Source organism: Zonotrichia leucophrys, chromosome 7 (genome assembly GCF_028769735.1).
Source record: "Zonotrichia leucophrys gambelii isolate GWCS_2022_RI chromosome 7, RI_Zleu_2.0, whole genome shotgun sequence".
NCBI classification, from domain to species: domain Eukaryota; kingdom Metazoa; phylum Chordata; class Aves; order Passeriformes; family Passerellidae; genus Zonotrichia; species Zonotrichia leucophrys.
Genome location: NC_088177.1, coordinates 27,727,024 through 27,748,887, shown reverse-complemented (window position 1 = coordinate 27,748,887; position 21,864 = coordinate 27,727,024). Strand labels below are relative to the sequence as shown.

Below are 21,864 nucleotides of genomic sequence, written 5' to 3'. Positions count from 1 at the left end.
TAATAGGACAAGTAGACTTTTATTTAAGAGGCAAATGCTAGAGCTGTGTGCTCATTTTTGAAAAGCAGCCTGTGACACTGTACATTAAAAATCGCAAGTGGTGTAATCTCACTATGGTCGTATGCATAACTCAAGGCACTCAGTGCAATGACTTTTTCCAAGTATTTATTAGCAGTGCTCACTTTAATATGCATCAGTCTGAAGCACAGGGCACAGCAGCACACATTTAGCAAGACTTTCACTGGCAACTTAGAAAACAAGAAACACTGCACAATAAAAGTGTCTCACTTACCTAGAACAGGCAGCAGACAGGAGGAAGGTGATGTGTCAATTAGCAGAGTTCTGTTGCATCCAAGTTGCAGCACAGGATCCCTTTGGGCATAGGGAGTAGGCAGGGTCCCAGGTGGGATTATTAAGAAAATTAACACTGCCACACTAAAAAAATAAAAATTAAATTTAAAAAAGAGGAAAAAAATTGCATAGATTAAAACACATTTAGTTTTATATAACAAAATGAATTTATAATCCTGTGTAAGACCTATAATCCTATATCTTCAATTTATATTTTTAAAACTTCATGTACACTTTTTGTTTAAATTTGAAATATTTTAAAAGTGTCTATATAAAAAGGCAGAAAGGTTTCTCAAATCAAGACAGTTTCTCATATCAACAGGAGCTGAAGCTTTTCAGAAAGTCTAGAAACATTTTCTATAATTTCATATTGCCATGCATTTCAAAAACATTTGTTATCAGGAAGAGATACCTGAAAATGAAGAAGAGTTTGTATAAATTTTATAAGACTGTAGTTTCAGAAAATTCATTGTCATTAAATATATTAATGCTAAAAAAAGATCAAGAAGGCTGTATAGAGAAATAGAGGGAAAAACAAACATTAATACCTCAAACTTCTAGCTATAGACAATGAAAAACAGTTTTAGTCCAGAATATAAATATGTATAAACATATTATAAATCCTCAGATTAAAATGGCTGGTTTTAAAGTTCAAATAACATTGAGGAACAGACTGCAGATTGTGTACACAACGTAGGGTCAATGCTGTATTGAATTTCTAGACCATTTTCAGACTACCTTCTGGCAATGGAAGCATTTTGACCACTGACACTTCCTATGGGTATATCTGACTATCCTGGTACAATGAACCATTCCCCATTATTGAATCTACAACAAACTGCTGTAGGTTATTCATTGATTGAGTGTTTAAGTGTATTCTTTGGGAGCAAATGGAGAAGGAAATCTGTAAACAATCACACACACAAAATCAGCAGAATTCTTCGCTTGGACATGGTTTTCAGTTTCAGCACTTAATTATCTGCAGTATTTGATAAAAGCTCTGTCACTTTAAATAAAGATGCTTAGGAATTTTGCACTTAAAAGTTATACTAAGCCACAATGAGGATCTGCACACTTTATCTCAAAGATTAAGCCATCACTGGCCAATATGACTACACTGGGACATAAGGTTTAAGCACATCTGCCTACTTTACACTAACAAATTTATCTAGATCAATTACAATATGCACTATCACTGTTAAATAACCAATATAGATGCAGACTGCAGATCTATAATATTCCTAATGGAGGTTAGAACAGATATTAAGAGCTCCATTTTCATAAGCTCAAGCAATAATCATGTGTGCTTGTACGTCTGTGCATATATTCAATCAAGCTGTATTTTGATATCACAGGAAAATGTTTCTTTTTCTCCTTTAACCTGTGCAAAACACTCTCACATATATTTAGCTCCAAGTTCATTTGTACAGTTTGTCTGTCACTATGTATTTATAGCTATTGCCCAAATGAGCTGTTCATACCATACTAGGGAGTTAAACAGAAAAAAAGACATTTGAAGCTTATTTAATCATAATTTCTAGCTTTGATTTAACAAAAAAAAAAAAAAAATAAAGGCATCATCCTGAATAGATGAAGCTATGTGTCTTCACCTTGAGAAAACTACATGTTACTGCAATACAAAAGCATAGTAGAAGATTTAAATTTCTTACAATTAAATATTTAGTATTAATTTTACCATGATTCTACAAAGAAGTTTTATTGTTATTCCCTCCCATTCTCATTGTAAAACTACCACTGCAATATTATTTTTTATTTCAGACTAGCCTCCAAACACCAGGAACACGGGAGTCTTAGCCATCTAAAGCCTTTCATACAGATAGCAAAGGTTTGACTCTTCTCCAAAGAGCTCAAAGTTGAGTAGTTCGGAGCAAAACACACATGGTGAAAATAACACTCTGTTCTATGAAGAGAAGATAATTATGATTGTTACACAAAATCATTAAAGGATAAAAGCCTGCACCCCTGCTCAGAAAAATATTTTAGTGGATGCTGAGCATAAGGTATGTTAAAAAAATCTGATCGGTCTGTACATCATTTAGCTATGCATATTCACAGACAAAAATATATATGTGCAAAACACAACAGGACTTCATAAGTATTCAAGCATTTTAGCTGTTCATGCACTGCAAGTCACAGCATCAGAGTATTCAGAGTCAGAAAGGACCCACAAGGATCATTGCACTGCAGTGATCAAACCTGCAACCTTGGCATTATCAACACCATGGTGTAACCTAGTGAGACAACCTCAGCCCATCAATCATCTCCTCTTCCTACTGGAACCCAGTCCCACATAGCTGTATTCTGATTGCAGATAGGAGGGAGGTCTTCGGCAGGGTTCCCTTGGAGAGAACCTTAAATCCACAGTAAATGCAGAAGGACTCCATTGACATTCAGGGAGCAAGAATGCAAGTTGCACCATGGAGAGCATCCACTCTGAACTCAGACACTCACAACAGGAGCTTTTGAGCAGACACTCAAGTGTGTTATTTGGTTGTGGCGAGGTATCAATTTTCTCTTCTGTCTGACAAAGTTCAAATTCATACCTCTTACCTCCCCAGGGCACAGCTAAGCCATCTGCCAGTAAGCCCAGCCTATCCTTTGCCTTCCATTTCAGTAAAGCATGCTCACATACTTGCTGGCTGATGTGGGACAGGACAGATTTATGTTCAGAAACCCAGCAGTACCTACCTTTAGATGTTTGCTTAATTCCATAGGTGTCCAAAACTCACCCAGCAATAAGATTCAGTTCTAGCCCTTTCATTACAGGTATTTTTGCAGAAATTCTAGAATATTTTATCTGCTCTCCAGCTGTCACTTCAGAAACATGTAGATTTCCCTTAGTGTATCTTCTGGCCAAATGCAGATACGTCAAAAGCTCCAAGACTGAAACAACTCCAAGTATCTACATTTTTACACGGTTTACACACTGGCAGCAGCCCATCATCTCAGGGCATCTCAAATATTAGAAGCAATTTGATCCCATTAACTTTCTTGAGATGTGATGATTAGTACAGCCAGAGTAGCCACAGACATTATGATTTCACTTTTTTAGTCTGCAGTTCAGGTATTTTTTCACAACATTCATTGGACTATGGAGACTTGGACACTTGTTCTGTTTCTAAGTACACCCAGAAGCATCTCATTCTTGAGCACCAAACAACCATATATTTATACAGATCGCTGGGAAGCTGCTTTTATGAATGAGATTTCACAGTCTTCATCCGAAACAGTTAATGCATAAAACACAAGCAGAATCTGGAACAAGGAGCAGAGCACAGATTTCCCATTCCTGGCAGAATACCTCATCAGGAATCCTGCTTATTCCTTTCCTGCTAACAGTTTTCTTCTGCAAAGAAGGAAAGGAACAGCAACCTAGGCACAGTATAACAGTGAGGCCACTTGCTGAAAAAAGAGACACGAGGTCTGATCTAAGTTCAAGTCTCTGGCAGTCAAACTGCTGCTGCTTCTGCTGAGCACCTCACACCGATGGAAAGAAATTCTTCTCAAGAAAAGAATATCATGTTTGCTTTCTGTAAAAAAACAGCTCCCAGGATCGAACACCAAGAGAAAACTTAAGCCTATAAATATCACATAAAGGTATATGTTCAAGCTCTGAAAAATTAATGCAGTGCTTCAATACTGCTTGCAATCAGGATTTCTTACTGACTGATTTAGATAGTCACCTTATAGGAATCTTTAAATAAAAGAAATCAGATCTGATGGTTCATGCTATCAGTAAATCTCTATCAGTCAGATGTCAAAGAGGTCTTATGTCACAAATGAGACCCCTAAACATCAGGTATTTCCACATCCAGTGTCATAACAGCTGTCCTGTGTGCCCTTTAGGGGTGTATATAACTGCAGGTCCAAACGTAGAAAGACTTAGAAGCACGTTAAACCTCACCTCAAATCCCGCGTGACTGACTTCATATTAATTCTCTTATGTCACATATCTTCCTATGGGAGCCTTTGGAAATGAGGACTCATGTCCTCATACAAATTTTTGTAATACTTCAAAGTAAGGCAAACACTAAAACAATTATAACAAGGAAAGTAAAAGATGTGAGCTTTCTTTTGTTTTTATGGGTTTTTGTGGGGTTTTTAACCAATAAAATTCTATAGCACTGCTACCTAATGCTTTCTTTATAAGCTCATCTTATAAGGTTGGGTAAATCTAACAACAGTGTTTTTTTATGAAATCACTCTAGAGTTTTGGTTTTCTTGTTTTTTAGCTGGTAGGTGAACAACATTTCTTCCTCTGCATATTAAATGCATACAACAAAGCAAACTATCTTCATAAAGAATTTTTCCTTTGGGATTAGTTGTCTGCACATCCTATCCCCAAATGATATTAACATGAAAACTAGGATATTCAGCATCTTTCTTCACAAAAGCCTATAATGTTCTATTTGCAATCCTGAGAAAGACATCAAGACAGCATGCAATCACCTTGTCACTTTTCCAGTTTAAATGCAGTAAAGACTCATGCTGTAAACTTCCAGAAGAGGGGTTTAGACATTTGATATTTCATTCCCCAAGTCAAGACGTTGATTTTCTTAAAGAAAGTGGCTCTGCTGCTATATTAGTTTTAAAGTTGCTTTGTTTTAAAAAGCAGGATCATAGGGATCACCTTATACAAGACTACATCAAAAGGGCTGCATGAAAGGTGTCAGCATATTTGGATAAGCAAGTTGAAACTGGCAGGGCTGCAGCTCTTGCCATTACAGCTGTGATGGAAAGAGCTCACAATCAGGAATGGAAAGCCTTGGTATTTCACACCCTACATGAGCTCTGCACCCTGATGCATATGTATTACAGCACAGTTTTGAAATACATGGTTGCTTTCTTTTCTCTAAGTACATAATGTGTACTTTCTATAGGAAAACAAGTGTAGCATCTTACACCTGCATATTCCAGGCAAAGAAAGTCTGCTAGAACATCCCAAATGTACATGTAAAATACAGAATGCCATCTTAGAAAACAGAAAAACAAGCACAGCAACTCTTATGCTTTCATTCTCCCAAATGCCTATTTACCTACTCCCACCACTGTTTTGTGGTGCTTAAGGGAGCCCTCACTGACAGCTGAAAAAAAATTTGTTCCATGGTTTGTACCAGGGCACAGAAAAACTCATATCTTCAGGGAATACCACTACCAAAAATATGTTATTATGACCGGGCTTTATCAAATGTGTTAGTAGGTACTGTTTTAGGAGCTGTGGGCTAAAGTTTGCTTTTCAGGAATAGTCTTAGTCAAGAGGAAGAACAATTTTTCACTTTCATTTTTTGGGACAAGAAAATGCACGAAACAGAAAAAATTCTTTGCATATTATTTAGGTCCAGCTGAACTCCATAGTGCCTGAAAATTATTAATTATCATCTGTCGGTTTTTCGGCTGTTTGAGGGGTCTGGAAAGGCCCGGGGTGGCCTTGGGACAGCCCGCGTATCGAAGGACGAGAAGAGGCTTCAGTTCTTTCAGTTTTTATGTTTATTAATTGTTTAAAAGATTTTCTTTCAGCCCGACAGAGGTCTGCTCAGCAGCCAGCCATGAGCACACTGAGCCGCCCTCCATACAGACACCTATCTTTATACCCATGGTTACGTGTACAATATTTATCATTTTTCCCCAATACCATTTATTCTTATTGTCCGGTGCACTTTTAGTAATGACCAATCCAAAAGTGCCACCATCACCACAGAAGATGGAGGAGAAGAAGAAGAAGAAGAAGAAGGACAGGACACGCCCCAATTCCTCCATCTTACTTCTCTAAACCCCCCTGTACATAAATCCTAAACCCTGTGTTTCACCCTCTAATTAACTAATCCCTTCACCATTCACCCCGGTGAAGTCCTCCTATCCTCATACAGGTGTCGTCTCCCGTGTAGGGTCAAAGTCCAGCCACCAGACACTTCTGGCAACATTCCAGGACTCCCGAGCCCCCCAAGGGTGGTCTCGGTGGCTCGGCACCTCAGGACTCAGATCCTGAGATCCCACAATCATCCTCTTAGCAAAGAAAGTTTTTCACCTGACTCAGAATTTTGTCCATTCTGTAATAAGAAAGGCTTTTTTTTTTCCTCAACATCATGTCACTGCTTCTAAGAAGCAATTTAAGGTGGAATGGCAGAAACAGGCAGGACTTGGTAGAACCCTGATGAATCAGAGACTCCTTTAGGTGATCAAGATGATTTTTAACATCTCTTCTAATCCAAGCCATCTTATGAATTAGGTTGGAAAAAACCATTTAAGAACATAGAGTTCAACTGTTAACCTTACACTATCACATCCACCATTAAAAATGACAATATATATATTGTTTGATTCTCTTTGAACAACTATTGAAGTCTAGCATTTATGACATAAGACTTATGAATTAAGTAATACTAACAGTAATGTCAGTCTTATACCAGGAAACCTAAAGAGAAAAAGCCCTCAGAAACAGCCTTTTGAATGGACTGAGCTCTGACCTGCCCCAACCCCAATAAGAACAACTTCCTTGTCAAAACAATATTTGAAGGGGAAAAACTGACACTTAAAAGGAAATATTTCTATATTTTTGAAACGTTTATTGTTTTCAATTACACTTTCTGGGCACAAGATAGTCTCTTAATTTAAGACTCTTTTCAACATTAAAAATTTGTCAGTCTTGCATCATGATACATTCAAAAGGCCCAAAAGAGAAGAAACATAAGCGTATACCTCTAAGCAGTAACAAAGGAGAAAAGTAATATTAGAGGCTAGGTTATTACACCTGAATACAAGTAAATTACTTCTGCAGATGCTACAAAGAGTATAAATGAGGTGAGTTTGGGTTTTTTTACCTCACAGCTCAGAAAATAACTGTTGATCAAGGACAGCTGGAAAAAATTAGTTATTGACACATCAGTTTAGAAAAGGCTTAATACAGAAGGACAAGGAAAGGGTTGCATAACAGAGTGACATTTATTGCAAATTTAATTATCTAATATGCATGTTTGAAAGTTGTCTGAAAATAATCACTGACGACTTATTGTAGTGAAAAATTAACAGCTCCATTGCTAAGGATGCCAGAGGGTAGCAGAGGCAATGCTTGCTGCAGTCAGAACAAAGGAGGAAGCTGGTATTGACAGTGCCACATTTTGGCTAACTAGGGTATCATTATTGCTAAGGTAACTGGTGCAGATGGTGCATAAATATTTCTGATAGAAGGCAATACCCACAAATAGTAGGTAGTAGACCTCAAAGAAATTTCTCTTCTTCCTTCTAATAATCCTGTTACTTCCAAGTCAGAAAGAAAAAGCCATGTCTAATGTAGTGAAAAATCTAGAAGATAAATATTAAGCCACCTGCTTGCTGCTCACAAAATTGACCCTTTACTAACCTACGAGAAAATAGTAAAAATAAATGGACTTTGCCTGGAGTCAGCTGCATGCATGAGGTGAGCAGGGATGCTTGCGATTGATAAAAGATACAACACTTGGAAGCCTTGGAGCAGAGAGACTAATCCATGAGATACAAACCAGAAAGTTTGAAAAAGCACGCCAGATCAGACTGCAAGTTCCTCACAGGGAAAGGAGCTGTATACATTTTCTCCCATTATTTTTTATGAGAAATAGCTCTAATAAAGGTATTTATATTGTTTTCGCAGTGCCACACAAGCATCACAAGTCACCAAATTAGCTTAATCAATACTAAAAGGCAATGCAAGTCTTAGCAACAGCTGTTTTAATCTCCCTCCAAAAATACTTGAGTGCTTCTGCAGTGATGTCAGCTAAAATTCACTTAAAATTAAACATAAACTTGAAATTATATACATACTACCAAGCAGCAGAAGTCAAATTTAATTATGCTTGACCTCTTGGTTCAAATATTGCTTCCAGACATCAGATAACACAATTCAGAAATAAGTTTAGACTGTGATTATATTTACCCCACATATATAGTTGCAAATATTTCACTAGAACTATTTTATATAGAAGTGTGGCTGCTGTCATAATAATTAATTCTTATCTATTGATTTCATTGCCTTGGTAATCTCCAAATGTGAAGGCAGAAGATGACATCTACAATCCTACAACAGAATGGTCTTGCTCTCCTTTCCACTGACTAGGATATGCAGTTATCCATACTAGGATTACAGAAATGAACAAGAGCTGCATGACAATCTCTCCTTGCCTTATTCTGTTTTCAGCTGTAGCATAAATGAGGCCATCTCCTCTCTAAGACAAAAACTAAACATTCGGAGTTTTCCTTAACTCAGGAAATTAAATCAGGTCCTTTATATTCCACCACCCTCCAGCAAAAGGGAGCCTGTAAGAGACAAACAGTAAATTTGCAAATCAGAAGTGTTTGATTCCTTAGGAATCTGAGCTAGCCACTGTCACTCAGAAGAAAAGAAAATTGCTAGGAGTGATCTACTTCGCAGCAGGATTTTGGTTGTGGTTACTTACAACCTGCTCCCTGAGAGCTACTCACCACTTCTGTGCTCAGGCAGTCTCAGAGCAGAGGCAAACATTGTCCTGAGTACTTATAGTTAAACAGCTCCTTAACAAATGTGGGGACATGAAGCACCCAACCCACTTCAAACTTGCATGAGAATCACTTTGAAAGCTGTTTAAAACACACTGAATTTCTGATCAACAGACTCTTTTTTCTCTATACAGGCACAACTGCAAAGGGAGCATTTGTTTGAAATTGATCCCCCAGTGCAAGTTTTAATGTGCTGTTAAACTCAGCTATTTAAACCAGAACCAGTGAAATAAAACTCTGATGACTCTTAAAGATTTCAAGATTAATGCTGGAGGAAATTACCTTGCCTAGTCATGCCTACTTTTATTAGTACCCTGCAGTTGTGTTTCATTTTGGATGTGGCAAAAGTATGATTTGAAAGTCAAGAAGGCAACTCCTTGCATTTTGTATTTAATTATTGAACACAGAACAATGCTAAAGCTGCATTTCCAAAGTTTGTGGTGGTGTGATTTGCAAGTTTTACTTAACAAAACTGCAATCTGGCAGTAAAACATTATGTCTTATCACAATCAGACTGAAAAATGTCATGTGTCTTCTATATTACATATGTGTAGTAATCATTATGCCAGCATTGTAGCATATTACAATTTTCTTATTCTTTTTTTGTTTTAGATAACATTTAATTTTAATACAGTGAAACACATTTCAGTAGTCTCCACTGATTATACACATGGGGTAAAAACTTTGGTATTATTCCTGGTCTATGACATTCAATTTTTATTGTAGTATGGGGTTTTAAAGAGAAAGCTAGTTTCAGCTTATAGTGAAGTTGGTTTTATTTATAAGGCTACAGCGTACAGGGAATTCATTAGCAAAACGGGAAAACAAACTGGACCAGCTGGGTTAGAGAAGTTCTAAAACATTTATCAAGTTCTTCAGATGAGCTGTACTCCCTTGGCACATCCCAGCACACAAACTTCTGCCCAATTCTGCTCCTGAGCACTACACAGCTACATTCTTGTGCAAGTGCTTAACCATAGCTACACAGCTCAAAAGATATTCAATATACAAATTTAGCTTTAAATTAATATAACCTGCTGTTTACTTAGGCATGCCTTAAAATGCAAAGCTGTGCTGAATTAAGTAATTTAATCACCTTCCATATATTCCCATCCTTTGCCTACCCACAAGTGTAAGCCTCCAGGAAATGTTTTATCCAAATACATGTGTACTAAACAGCAACAAGCTGGTAGAAGGCAGTGCAACATGTGAGCAAATGAACATTGAGCAATTTTTATTTTAGCATTATTAAATAGAAGAGTCACACAAGAATGGCATTTGCTTCTCCATTATTCTATTTTGATGGTAGTTCACATGAAAAAGGACCAAAGGAAACAGACTGAGTAACAGCAGAAGATATATAAATATTTCCTGAACATTTTTTCTTCCTCTTATGGCAATAACGAAGAAAAAAATTTACAGAAGGTAGTAGCAAACATTTTTTTAAAGTATTTGAGCTCTTCTTAAACATGAGACAAACAGCAAAAATCCTCAAAGATACGCAATGTTTTCATCATGAAACAATAAATGCTGATATTCAAACTGGAACTATGAATCACACAGAACTCCTGTCAGCTATTTGTGCCTGTGCACGTTTAGCACAAGGTGGACTGCTCTATAGAGAGAAGTCAAAGGTTTCTGCCTGAGTCTCTGCTTAACCCTCTCTGGTCCATGCTGAATGTTATTATAGTACTCATCACCTCCAAGCAGTAATTTTGCAAAGAACATGAAGCACAGATTTTGCATTTGTAAACAGCAAAGATACTTTCAGAAAGATAAAGTGTAGCCACTGAAGCCATCTGGCCAGGGCATTGGCCTTAACTCTCTTCCTCTAGCAAAGAGTTCCATGAAGACTTTGGTGATCACAGATGGAAAAGGACCTTGAATTCACAACTTGTCTCAAAGACCTGAAGATTGTTATGCAAGTATACATGAATAAAAAGAAAATCTTGCACTGACAAAGGGGTAATTATTATAGCTTAATTTAAATATTGATGAAGACAGGAAAAAATCTTACAGTCTGATCCCTGGACTCAAACTCAATAGGCACTTTTCAATGAGTGACTAAAAGAAATAACAATTTTAGACGTTTTAAATTTATGGTACAGAAATTCTGCATGTCTTCACTGCAGGTTAGACCTTTGAATTAAAAAAAAAAAAAAGCTGCAATTTATTACGTGCAGGATTTTGGGGTGGGAGAAGAAAAAAGGATGTAGAGAAAAAGACAGAACATGATGAAACACTAGTATGCGCACTTGAACATATACTATGAGGGCCAAAGAGGAAGGCAGTGGATGGTACTGATAAAAATTTATGTTTATATTCAAAGCCCTTCCCTTGGAAACACAGCAGAGAAAAGCTGTGGGATTTTTTAGTTGCCTTATTCCATAAATCACATTCATTGAATACAATACACTGTTGCAATGTCCACTCAACCTCTAAATGATAAACCACTGCACCCTGCTGACCAACAGGCACTTGCCCCAGGACCTGGAAAGGGGACTCTTGAGAAAGGACTGAAATCCATTGTGCCCAAATATATTTATACAATCGTGCGCACTGACAGTGGTGCTTCTGTACTCATGATATTCCACAGTTGTAAGTAGAAGAGATGACTCTTCTTGGAAATTTCACTTGAATCAACTACATAGGCTTGAATTTTTAACAAAGGTGAGAAGCCAGAACCCAGTCAAAACTGAAGGAGGACTTCCGTTCTTCAAAACTTTTAAGTTGAGAGCTATCAAATCTTAATTTGATTAATTTAGAAGGAGAGGATTATCTAATCCCTCTAATGGTTTCTAAAACAATGCCACTAAAAAGACAATCCACCCAAGCTCCAAAAAATCTAAGAGGCCCTTTAGACCTACTCCACAAAAGCCCCAGGCCTTCAAACACATCCAAAATGTGGGCAAAGAGGCTCTCAGACACTGAGAGCCTTGTTTTCAGAACACCTTGAGAAAACTAAGGGCACCTTGCAGATATTCCTTTCTCACATACACTTGGGACTTTCCTAACTCTTCAGAAGACACATGGCTTCTCCAAAAAGTACTGTGTACATACACAACATTTAAGGGGTGTCCAGTGCAGCTATATCCTAAATTGTCATCAACCAGACTTCCTTAAAATTTCATGAAGATGTTACATCTTAGACTAGAAGATCACATGTCAAGAAATTCACTCACTTTTAAAGTAAAACCCATTACTGGAATGAAATATCCCACAAGTCATCCTTTACCTAATGGAAGCCAGCAATCACAGAGCAGTCAAGACAGAAGATTCCCATTAATTGCCATAACTACACCTGAAATTATTTGATAATTTATACCCCAACAAAGCTATCCACAGGTTCAGCTAATTCCTAACTCCTGTGAACCAAGAACTGATAAAAGAAATAGAAATATTGCTAATTACTGTCGAGTATTTTTTAACAAAAGAACCATTCCATGTGTAACTTCTCAGCCCTGAACTGAGAAAGAGCTGAAGAAAGAAGTAAGAGACAAGACCAGAACTAGCATTCATTGCTCTATGGTGACAAGAGCATTTTGGGAATATTACAGTTTATTCACTAACCCTCTACCCCCAAACATTGCCTTAATGTTTCAAAAATGCTAATTATCAGTCTCTCTCCCTGTGGCATGAAGGTTAGTGACCTTGTCACTCCTCTCCTTGTTAATACTTCCCCTTCGCTCCACAGGTCCAATCACCTTTTCTTTCAAATTGCCTAACTGATGAACATAATCAAGTTAAGCTCAGAGCAATTGTTCTCCACCTATATTTAATGTTGAAGGGTTTTTGCTTCTATTTCAGACACTGAGACTGGCTTTGTGTTCAAAAGCTTGTTTGTCCCTCCCCTAGGAACCTGATAAGAAATAAGCTGATACAGATGCAGTCTTATTGAAAAGTTTGAGATGGGGAAATTTGTTAAAACTAACTAAAAAGCTGAACATGACACCATTATTACATTACTTAGTGTTCAGATATATGGAAATGTTACCTCAAGATTCAATTTATATTTGTAACCTGAAGTTCTGGAAGAAGACATAGGAGAACACCAGTCTTCTGTAATTATTTTTCCCATAATAACAAAAACACAAGTAAAGAGCAAGGTGAATCTCAGAGAATGATAATAGCCCTAAGACTGATGCAGAGTTCTATGTTAAAACAATCCCTTCCTCCACAATCACTAAACCACACTTATAACAGCTTCAGCAGCAGGATTTATGACAAGCAAAACAAATTTTTTCCAAGTTTTGGTGGTACACAAGTATGGGTTAAAAACCAAACACACACACACGAAAAAGGAAAAAGAAAAACCAACCAAAACAAACAAAGAGAAAATAACCAGCAAAGAAAAACAAAACCACCAAAAAACCCCAAACCAAACAAAACTTAAACCTTCTTCCACCTTACTTCCAAAAAGACAGTCTGCTAAAGTAACTTAGCTCCTTTGAAAAGGCTGATAGATTTTCTGCAGATGTGATCACATTCTGATTTAAGCCAAGCCATCAGAGATACAGACCTTCCCTGCTGAGTACAGGGAACCGATGCCAACTGATATTAAGAGCCTCTCAACAGCACATATTGCTCCAGTGTTGGCCATCGGACACATTGAGACAGCATAATTGAGTGATAAGGTTCAAAGAATCAAGTGGAACATTTTAAGTCTTAATATGCACTACTGTCTTCTAAAAAGGTGCATGCACTCCAGGATATCAATGCTTATCTACTATACCAGGAGACTAAGTATCATCTGAAGTTGCATTATTGTTTTTCCCTCAAAGGGTTTTGGGTTCTTTCCCCATACCAAGTAAATGAATGTATAAGTTTATGATGCTTTACCATGCATACTAAAGCACAATATGTTTTTAAATCTAGTCCAATATCAATAAATTATGTCAAACCACATCTGTAGCTTGTAATTTTAAAAACTCCAGAAATGACTTTTTTTTTCCCAGATTAGACAAGCCACACCTATTGCTTCCCTCCCCAGTACTTTGGGGTTATTTTATTTCTGCTGGAAGCAACAACTGATTTATGTTTGCCAACTTGCTTGTCACTGGATAGGCATCCTCACAGAAGGAAACCAAGCTGCCTGAGTGCTGTAGTATCATACTTCTATTTGAAACATATTTGAAGCTGCCAGTGGTATTTAACGTTATGGTTTTAGGTAGCAGTTTTACCAGCAGTAAAAGAGAAACCACCAACCTCTGTTCAGCACCTGCAATGCCACTAAGATCAAACTCAGGTTTCCTGAGGAGAGAGTGTACCAAGTCTACCATGCCACCTAGTCCTCAGTGTATTAAGATGTTAATTAGTCACTTTACTTATTATTCCATCAAAATATGCTGGATTGAAACAAATTAGATTTTTAGCACATATTTCAGACATTGGCTCAAGTCTTGCAAGGATTTTCTTTTATTATTTATAAGATCATGTGCTGTCTTCCTGCTGAAAATGAGATGGTCTGCATGAGGAAAAAGGTAAAAGAAAAGCAGAGAAATGAAAATCAGATATTCCCTAATGATATTTAAAAATAGAAATTTTGCTACTGTTACATACAGCATGTTCCATCTTTTGAGATTTAATGGCTCTCTTGTGGTTTAATGGAGAATTACTTTCAGTAATTGATTATTAAAATTTAAAATTGCTAACCATCTTCATTATTAGATGAGCGAACATGTTATCCTTGTAATTAAAAAAGCTTGAGAATCGCTTTCATCCTGTTGACAGAATGGGCAGATAGGCTCAGCACTCCAGTGCAATGGTTTCAGGGTTCTTGTTTGACAAAAATAGCCAGCAAGCTATTTTATGGTGAAAATAGAGTACATTCACAGACTGAGAAAAAATAATGAACAGAGATAAAATAATTAAAATCCTTGCAAACTAATTAAAGTTCTCTGTCCAAACTATCATAGGCAGAATAAGAGAGCATTTTCCAAAGAATTTCTGTTGAGTTTAGTGAAAAAAAAAAAAAAGTGTATTGTTTGTGTTACAAATACATATGATTTTTTTCCTATGATATGATTTTCACCTTTTGGAACTCAGTGCTTGATTTGTTACCTGCTGTAATACAGAAACATGTCTGAGATAAGTGGGAAGACTACCATGTTCCCCCCTTAAGAAAGCCTTACAGCTGAATGAAGGAAAAGTTTTCCTAAAACACAAAAAGGGAGAACCAATGTTAAGATAACACCTTAAGTATAATCTAGAGGGCTGAGGGTTAGCACAAGAAAAGTAATACTTTGGCCTTTCTGTTGAGACTAATAACAACACTTTAGGTCCCAATTTTAATGCCATGAGCAGCTAATATTCATACCACAGACAGTAAGCAATACAAAACAAACCCTGCTTTGCTCCCACACTCTACCCCCTCCCAAGAAAAAAATTCTATTTTTTACATGGTTTTTAAGTTAGAAAGCATATTATCGTTTTGCAAGTGTCTGCGTTATGCTGTCAGTTCCCACACTTTGCAAAATGATACAAGGCCACCAAAAGTTCAAGACTGCTACACAGCAACAGAGCTTTAAACAACTGAAAATATTTTCATCCTATATGTTTAATAGTAGTCTCTTTGCCAGAGATATCACTTGCAAAAAGCTATTGCTATATTTTCTTATTTCTCCAGCAAGATGAGAAATTTACCATTTACACTTATACTAAAACACACAAAGAAATTTCCAAAATATAGACCTAAGACGTTGAAGAACAATTATTTTCCTACTGTAATTAGAGCAGATTTTTTTATCACCACACAAGGTGATGGTTATAACTAATGGTAAATGAGTACGAAATGTCTGAATGGTCAGGAGCACATTCCACAAGCCCCAGAGTATTTACAAACTGTTCTCCTGGCTATTCCAGCTCAGTTTCCCTTCTCTTGTCTCCAAGTGCAGGAATGCTGGTTGCTGTATGCATATGTTGGGATAGGTTGCACCATCTCAGCACAATGCCAGGGCAGATTCAGAATGACAGTAACACCTTAGGTCACAACTTCAACAATATTCCCAAGATATGCCATGGGGGAGAAATTCCACGTTGTCAACAGAGTATGCTCCACTACTTGATGTGCAAAGTAGTGTAAGTGTTCCCCCATATAGTTACAGCAAGTGTATTAGCTGTAAAATATACACTGCATATTTTAAAATGGATATGCTTATTTTTCTGTGTATATGTTCACTTCTGTATCCTGAATGGCTTGCAAACAAGCACTCTGCATTAGTACATAAAGTTATACTACACTACATCCTGTCTAATGCTACAAACACCATTCAAGAGAGACATTAAACCTTAGTTAGAATCATAGAGTAGGACCAAATAAACTTAACTTTCTAATTTCAGTGCATCCACAACTCTCTATTAGCTAAACTATATATTACTAAAATACAGAGCTGCTTTTACCTAGTAATAGATAGCTTATCCATAGGACAGGAGAAGTGTGCGTGTTAAGGATCCATTTTTCTATATACATTATCATCATGAGAAAGAATTCAAATTTCCTTCTTATTGAAGGAAACAATTAGTATGGATTTCCTGTCTAACAGGATGCAAGATGTGTATAGCTGTTCAAAAAAGCCTCTGGTTTGTTTTTAAACATAGACAAGCTGGAGTTTAAAGTGGGAAATTATGGTATCACATGGCCCACTACATGTATAGCTCTAAAAGTTACCTTCATTTTATAAAAATAAAAGAGTCTCTTCATCCTCCAAACTGCAAAAAGTACTTTCACTATAAATGACAGAATCACAGAAAAAAAAAAACTAGAATTGATTGCAAAGGAATGAGGTCTGTTTGAAACTGTTTCAAATGTTTCTGTGTGAACCATTTTGCATTTTTATGCATCCCTCCTTTGAACACTTGACGTCTTGAGAGTCACTGGCAGATAACAGAACTCCAAAGTTAAATTATTTCTGAGTGAGCACTGTCAGGTTAGGACCAGGGAATTATAAAATGAGATGTCAATAGGATTAATTACAGAGATAGAACCACTGTGTTTTTAATTATAAAAATCAAGTTTTCCCTCAGATTTCAAAAAATATGTGAAAGTTCCTTGCATAATTCTGTGATACTTCACAATGTTAGCAACCCCGCACTGCATTTCACTTCACCATACCTGAATGTCATACCTGGTATTCAATACCTTAGCAGTGCAAAGACAAGGAACATATTTCATCTTATTTGGTCACAGGCAAATTCATGTCAGAAATCTCTTCTAATGCTAAAGACCTAGATGGGGTTGGGAACATGAAACAAAAACACAGAATAGCTCAGTTTTTAGCTTTATCATGTGAGGCACAGAACACACAGAATACTGGCAGATATCAGCCAGGTTTTAAGTGATGTAAGTACTTTTGCACACACTATCTGTTTGCCTTTGATTCAGCTGAGATTAAATTTAAATGAATGATGTGAAAAGTTAGATTTTTTGATTCATTTGAGGAGGCTACTATGGTTAACAGGAAGTAGTTAGTAAATATCCAATGGATTATATCTCCTCTAATCACATACCATTCCTTTATCTGGGGTTGGAGAGATCGTACTGAATGGACTACATTTGGTAATCGTCACATCACCCACAAGTACTTAGTAGGGTAGGATTGGAGGAAAACAGGAAAGGGACAGGTGGGCACAAACCTCTGAAGCTTTACACAAATATAACCCCAGTGTGGTTTGCAGAGCCTAAAAACTGAGTCAAAGAAGAGGTGGGAAGAAAAGGCAATTTATGTTTGCCAGAATCTACCTTTTCCCTTATGGATGATTCCTAGTTAGCAAGCTCTACCCATCAGCAGTGTTAGAAAGAGACATCCCCCCACAAGTCTAACTGTAAATATTATAACTCTGGTTTGTTTTAGAGATAGGGGAGGGGAAGTAGGATAGGGAGAACGAACGCTCCAAAAGGGAATAGTTACAGCTCGGCCAAAAAGCTTCAAGAGCCAAGTACCACAATACATAGCCACACAAAGTTAGTGCAAATACCTTTACAATTACATGACTGTATACAACACATGTGAAAATCCAAACCCTGGGTATGCTTCTGCTTTGCTTTTCTTGTGTAATTCATCACAATCTCCTGTAGGAAAATACTAAATCCCTTGAACTTCACTAAAGGGTCTATTTCCATAAAACACTTATTAAAATTACAGATCACTCTAATTCAGTATGCCATTAACTAATGTTGGTGTTGCTGGATTACAAACCCAATGTCACCTCTACATGTGATGCACAGGATCAGTTGGATGTTTGGCTCTGTGCCTGGCTGCAGCATGGGAGACCCAAACCTTCAAAGCTGGCCTTGTGTCCTTCTTTCCTCCCGAGAGAGTTTCTCCTTGTCCTTACATGGCTTTGCTATGCTCTTATTATAGGAACAGAATACCTAAAACCTCATGCAAAGACAAATTTTTATCAGCAGAGACAGAATAGAAAGGAACTAAGTAGGCAACATAGAAGTTGATTAAATTCACATTTTCCTTCACTTATATTTTGTCAAGTACATGCTTTGCTTATGCATGAAGGAAATCTTTTCACTCTCCTTTTTGTTAACAGCATGCTCCATTTTGGTTCCAACACACAGCACCCTGTCCCAGCTGATTTCTGTTCTACTAATATTCTAAATGACTGGCTTATAGCAAGCAACTTCTTGCATTTTATAGTTTTACATACAGTGATCAAAGAGAACTAATGGTTTTTATTTTCAAGTGGATCCGCTAAAATTAGGTGCAATTTAACATGGATGTTTCTTTAACCAAGATGAGGAGAAAAAAAGTAGATGCTTATACTTGCTTAGAAGCAGTATCAGGAGTCTGCTACTACTGACAACAAAAAGCTGTGTTTATATTGTAAAGAAACATTTTTTTAAAAATACAGAAGCATTTACAATAGAAAATTCTACACAAATTTCACACAAAAAAGTATGAAAGCAGGGAAATTACTTTCAACTCCAATTACAATCTCAATGAAGGGTGAGAATACCCAAGAAAAATTGAGGTTTTGGTGTGGTGGGGTTATCTTTGTTTCTTTGAATGTGGATTAAATGCTGTGCAAGTGACATTTGCACTATTATTATATACCGTTAAACATAACCATCAATTTTTCATTCATATCTATATTCATTCAGGCGATGAAAAAATTTATCACATCATTAATGCTTGATTTTTAAAAGGATGCATAAGTGCTTAAGTACTGCATCTAGAACAGGTGATTAAAGGCATTGGTATATTTTTTCAAGAGCTGAACTACCATAGCATACCAAATTAACACATTACAACTCAAATACCAATTTGAATATTGCTCCAAAATGATAAAGGGAAATGTTGGAGTACTATGAAGACTTTCTTTTAGGCACTGTCAGTGACACAGACAACACAATCTTATACTACTAACACCATTCAAATAAAGCTGAAAAATAGCATTCCAGTTAAATTCATCATCTCATTAAAAACCAACATCAGCTGGTAGTTATAGCAAGCCACAACAGCATTTTTCTCCCTATCATGATTTGGTCTATATGTGTTCTGGATCTAGAGGACTACACTACAACTTGTGCAAGTACAGTAAAACACAGTATCACCAACTGAAAATAGGACTTCTGCAAAAGAGGCTTGGTTTGTTTTTATTATAAACTTTTAAATGATTGAAATTTTACAATATTATCTTTATGCAGGAGGTTTTTGATAGGCTTTTTCTTTCAGTTGTTGTAACCATGACAATTCATAACTATAATATAGCTATCCATTTAAAAAAAATCTTAATTAACATAAATAGTATCAACTTCAGACATTTTTTATCTTTCTGTAGGGAATACAACCTTCAAATGACAGATAACTCTCTCAGCTAACTATATTTTCATTCCCCAGCAAACCAAATAACTGGCTTACTGAAACATTCAGCAAACAGGATTTATGAAATTCCCCTAGTCAAATTTTTACATGGCTTTAAATATGTATCTGCTCAATTTGCAGAATCTGCTTTAGCTTGTTAAACTCCTGCAAATCCCTATTATTGTGCCAGAGGGACTTAGATGTTAGTTTACTTTCATAAACCGTAAACTGAGAAAAATCAATATCTGAGACCTCCAAGAAATAAACCCAGTCTGGCACCTTGGGGTTTTATTTAGCTAGATCAGCCTAGAACCCACAGTACCAACTGCCCAAAAAAAGACAGTCTCATATTAGCAAAGGAAATTGTTTGAATTATTGTGTTTTATCCAGAGCCAAAACAGCGCAGAAAAGCATTTCTTCCTGGCAGCCACTGAATTAAATACTGCTTCCAAAATTGATTAGGTGCAGAATGGCAATTTTAACAGTTGTTTTGGCTTTTGGTGTGAGGTGGAGGAGCAACAGACTAAAAGACAATTTAGCATTGTAAATATGCACCTTATTGCACACACACTAAAACCTGCCAGCTTAAGCGAGATGTTTTTCCCCTTTTCAAGGAATTTTAAAAGAGACATCATTTTGATTAAAACCCAGGGGAAAGTTGAAGTCATGAGAGCAGAGAACAGCTCCTGCTCAGAACAGTGAAAAACAAAGATCCTGTTGTTCATAACTGCTCTGATCCCAGGTCATGTTAGCTTTTCGTGGCATTAAGCAACAGCTGCTTTAAAACTGTCTTTCTGCAGACCAGGGGGAGAACAACACAGCAGTATAGATCATTACTTTTCTGATAACACTAAAAAACCTAGGGTACAGTTGAGCTGCTAACAAACTCTGCACAAGACATTCTCTCACACCTTGGATATTCTTCTGGTATGTGCTCAAGGCAGTTACTCCTTTTTAATCGTATATTACCTATTAGCAATTCTTAATCAAAAGATTGCTACTCACTTTTCTGTATAGGAGGTAGTTATCACCCAGTCGTTTACCTCCTCCATCAATTCCTGCAGAAAAATCTCACCCTCCAATCCCCAAGTCCCAAATGTCCCTCTCTGCTCAAAGACCATCTCCACCTATCTTCTCTTGTCTGGTTGCCCAGCATATTTGATTCTCTCTTGAGATATGGATGCAGTTTTTTAGAGCTGCCTCCTTTGGGCTTGTGGATGCACTCCTTAGCCATCTGGGAAGGTTTCTAGGCCTCTCTTTTGGGTGGAAAGAAAGCTGTTCTGTAACACCTGCTTAACTAAGTATTACTAAAGCTTGTGATCCTTTTGCATCTTCGCATCACTTTTTCATCAGTAAACCAAGTACAGATCCATGACCTTCCTCCATTGTTTCCCTCACTGGAATTTCAACCGTGATAATTGCCACATTTTGTTTCAATAGGATTTTTACTGCTATTAAATTTAAACCAAATATGAGTTGCAAATTGCTTCTAGCCTAGGGCAGACACATCTTACTCCAGGGTTTAATACTTTATTTGACCCTAGTTTGACTTCATATCAGGATCTACAAGACTAATCAGATGGGTAGCTTCAAAGAAGCACCAGGCATCAGCTTTTTAGGCCCTTTCCTTAGAAATTTTTCCTCTAAGAACAAGCACAACATGAACACTAGTCAGTTTAAGAACAACAAAGACTGTTTCCACAAACTCTTCCTTTTCTCCCAGATAGGAGAGGGATTCAAGGACCTGCAAGGCCCCTACAGCAGTGACCTTATCTAAGCAATGTTGCACGTAAGGCAGTAACGCAGGTATTACGAGGCAGAATACCAGTGTGCACAAGGCACTTAATATGTGCAATGCTCTGTTTATCCTCTTCAGGAATTCTAACCTCCTACAAACTGAGTCAAGAACAAACAAAAACTGCATTTAGAATAAATTTGCCTATAAGAAGCAATATAGTCCTATTCTGCATTTACAGGAAACTCACTAATGGATGTGGAGCCCTTAAAAGACCTGAAGGCTTGGGATCTTTGCATTCAGTTTATTTCTTAGCATCTGGAAGGGCTATAAGAAATCTTTCCTCTGCACATTTTTTACCCTTTCGCTAAAATTCATACACTTAGTATCTTATGCACCCTGATAGATGAGGCTTTTTTTTCACCTCTGTTTGCATGC

At 37.0% G+C, this 21,864-nt stretch overlaps 1 long non-coding RNA gene across 1 annotated transcript in view; it reads right to left on the bottom strand.

Annotated features, from left to right (window-relative positions):
- The window catches only part of LOC135450620 (uncharacterized), an 83,177-nt gene that overhangs the window by 47,004 nt on the left and 14,309 nt on the right, over positions 1 to 21,864 (bottom strand). Inside the window, exon 2 of the long non-coding RNA XR_010441118.1 lies at positions 293 to 435. This is a non-coding gene — a long non-coding RNA (uncharacterized LOC135450620). The remainder of the gene's footprint in view (positions 1 to 292; positions 436 to 21,864) is intronic.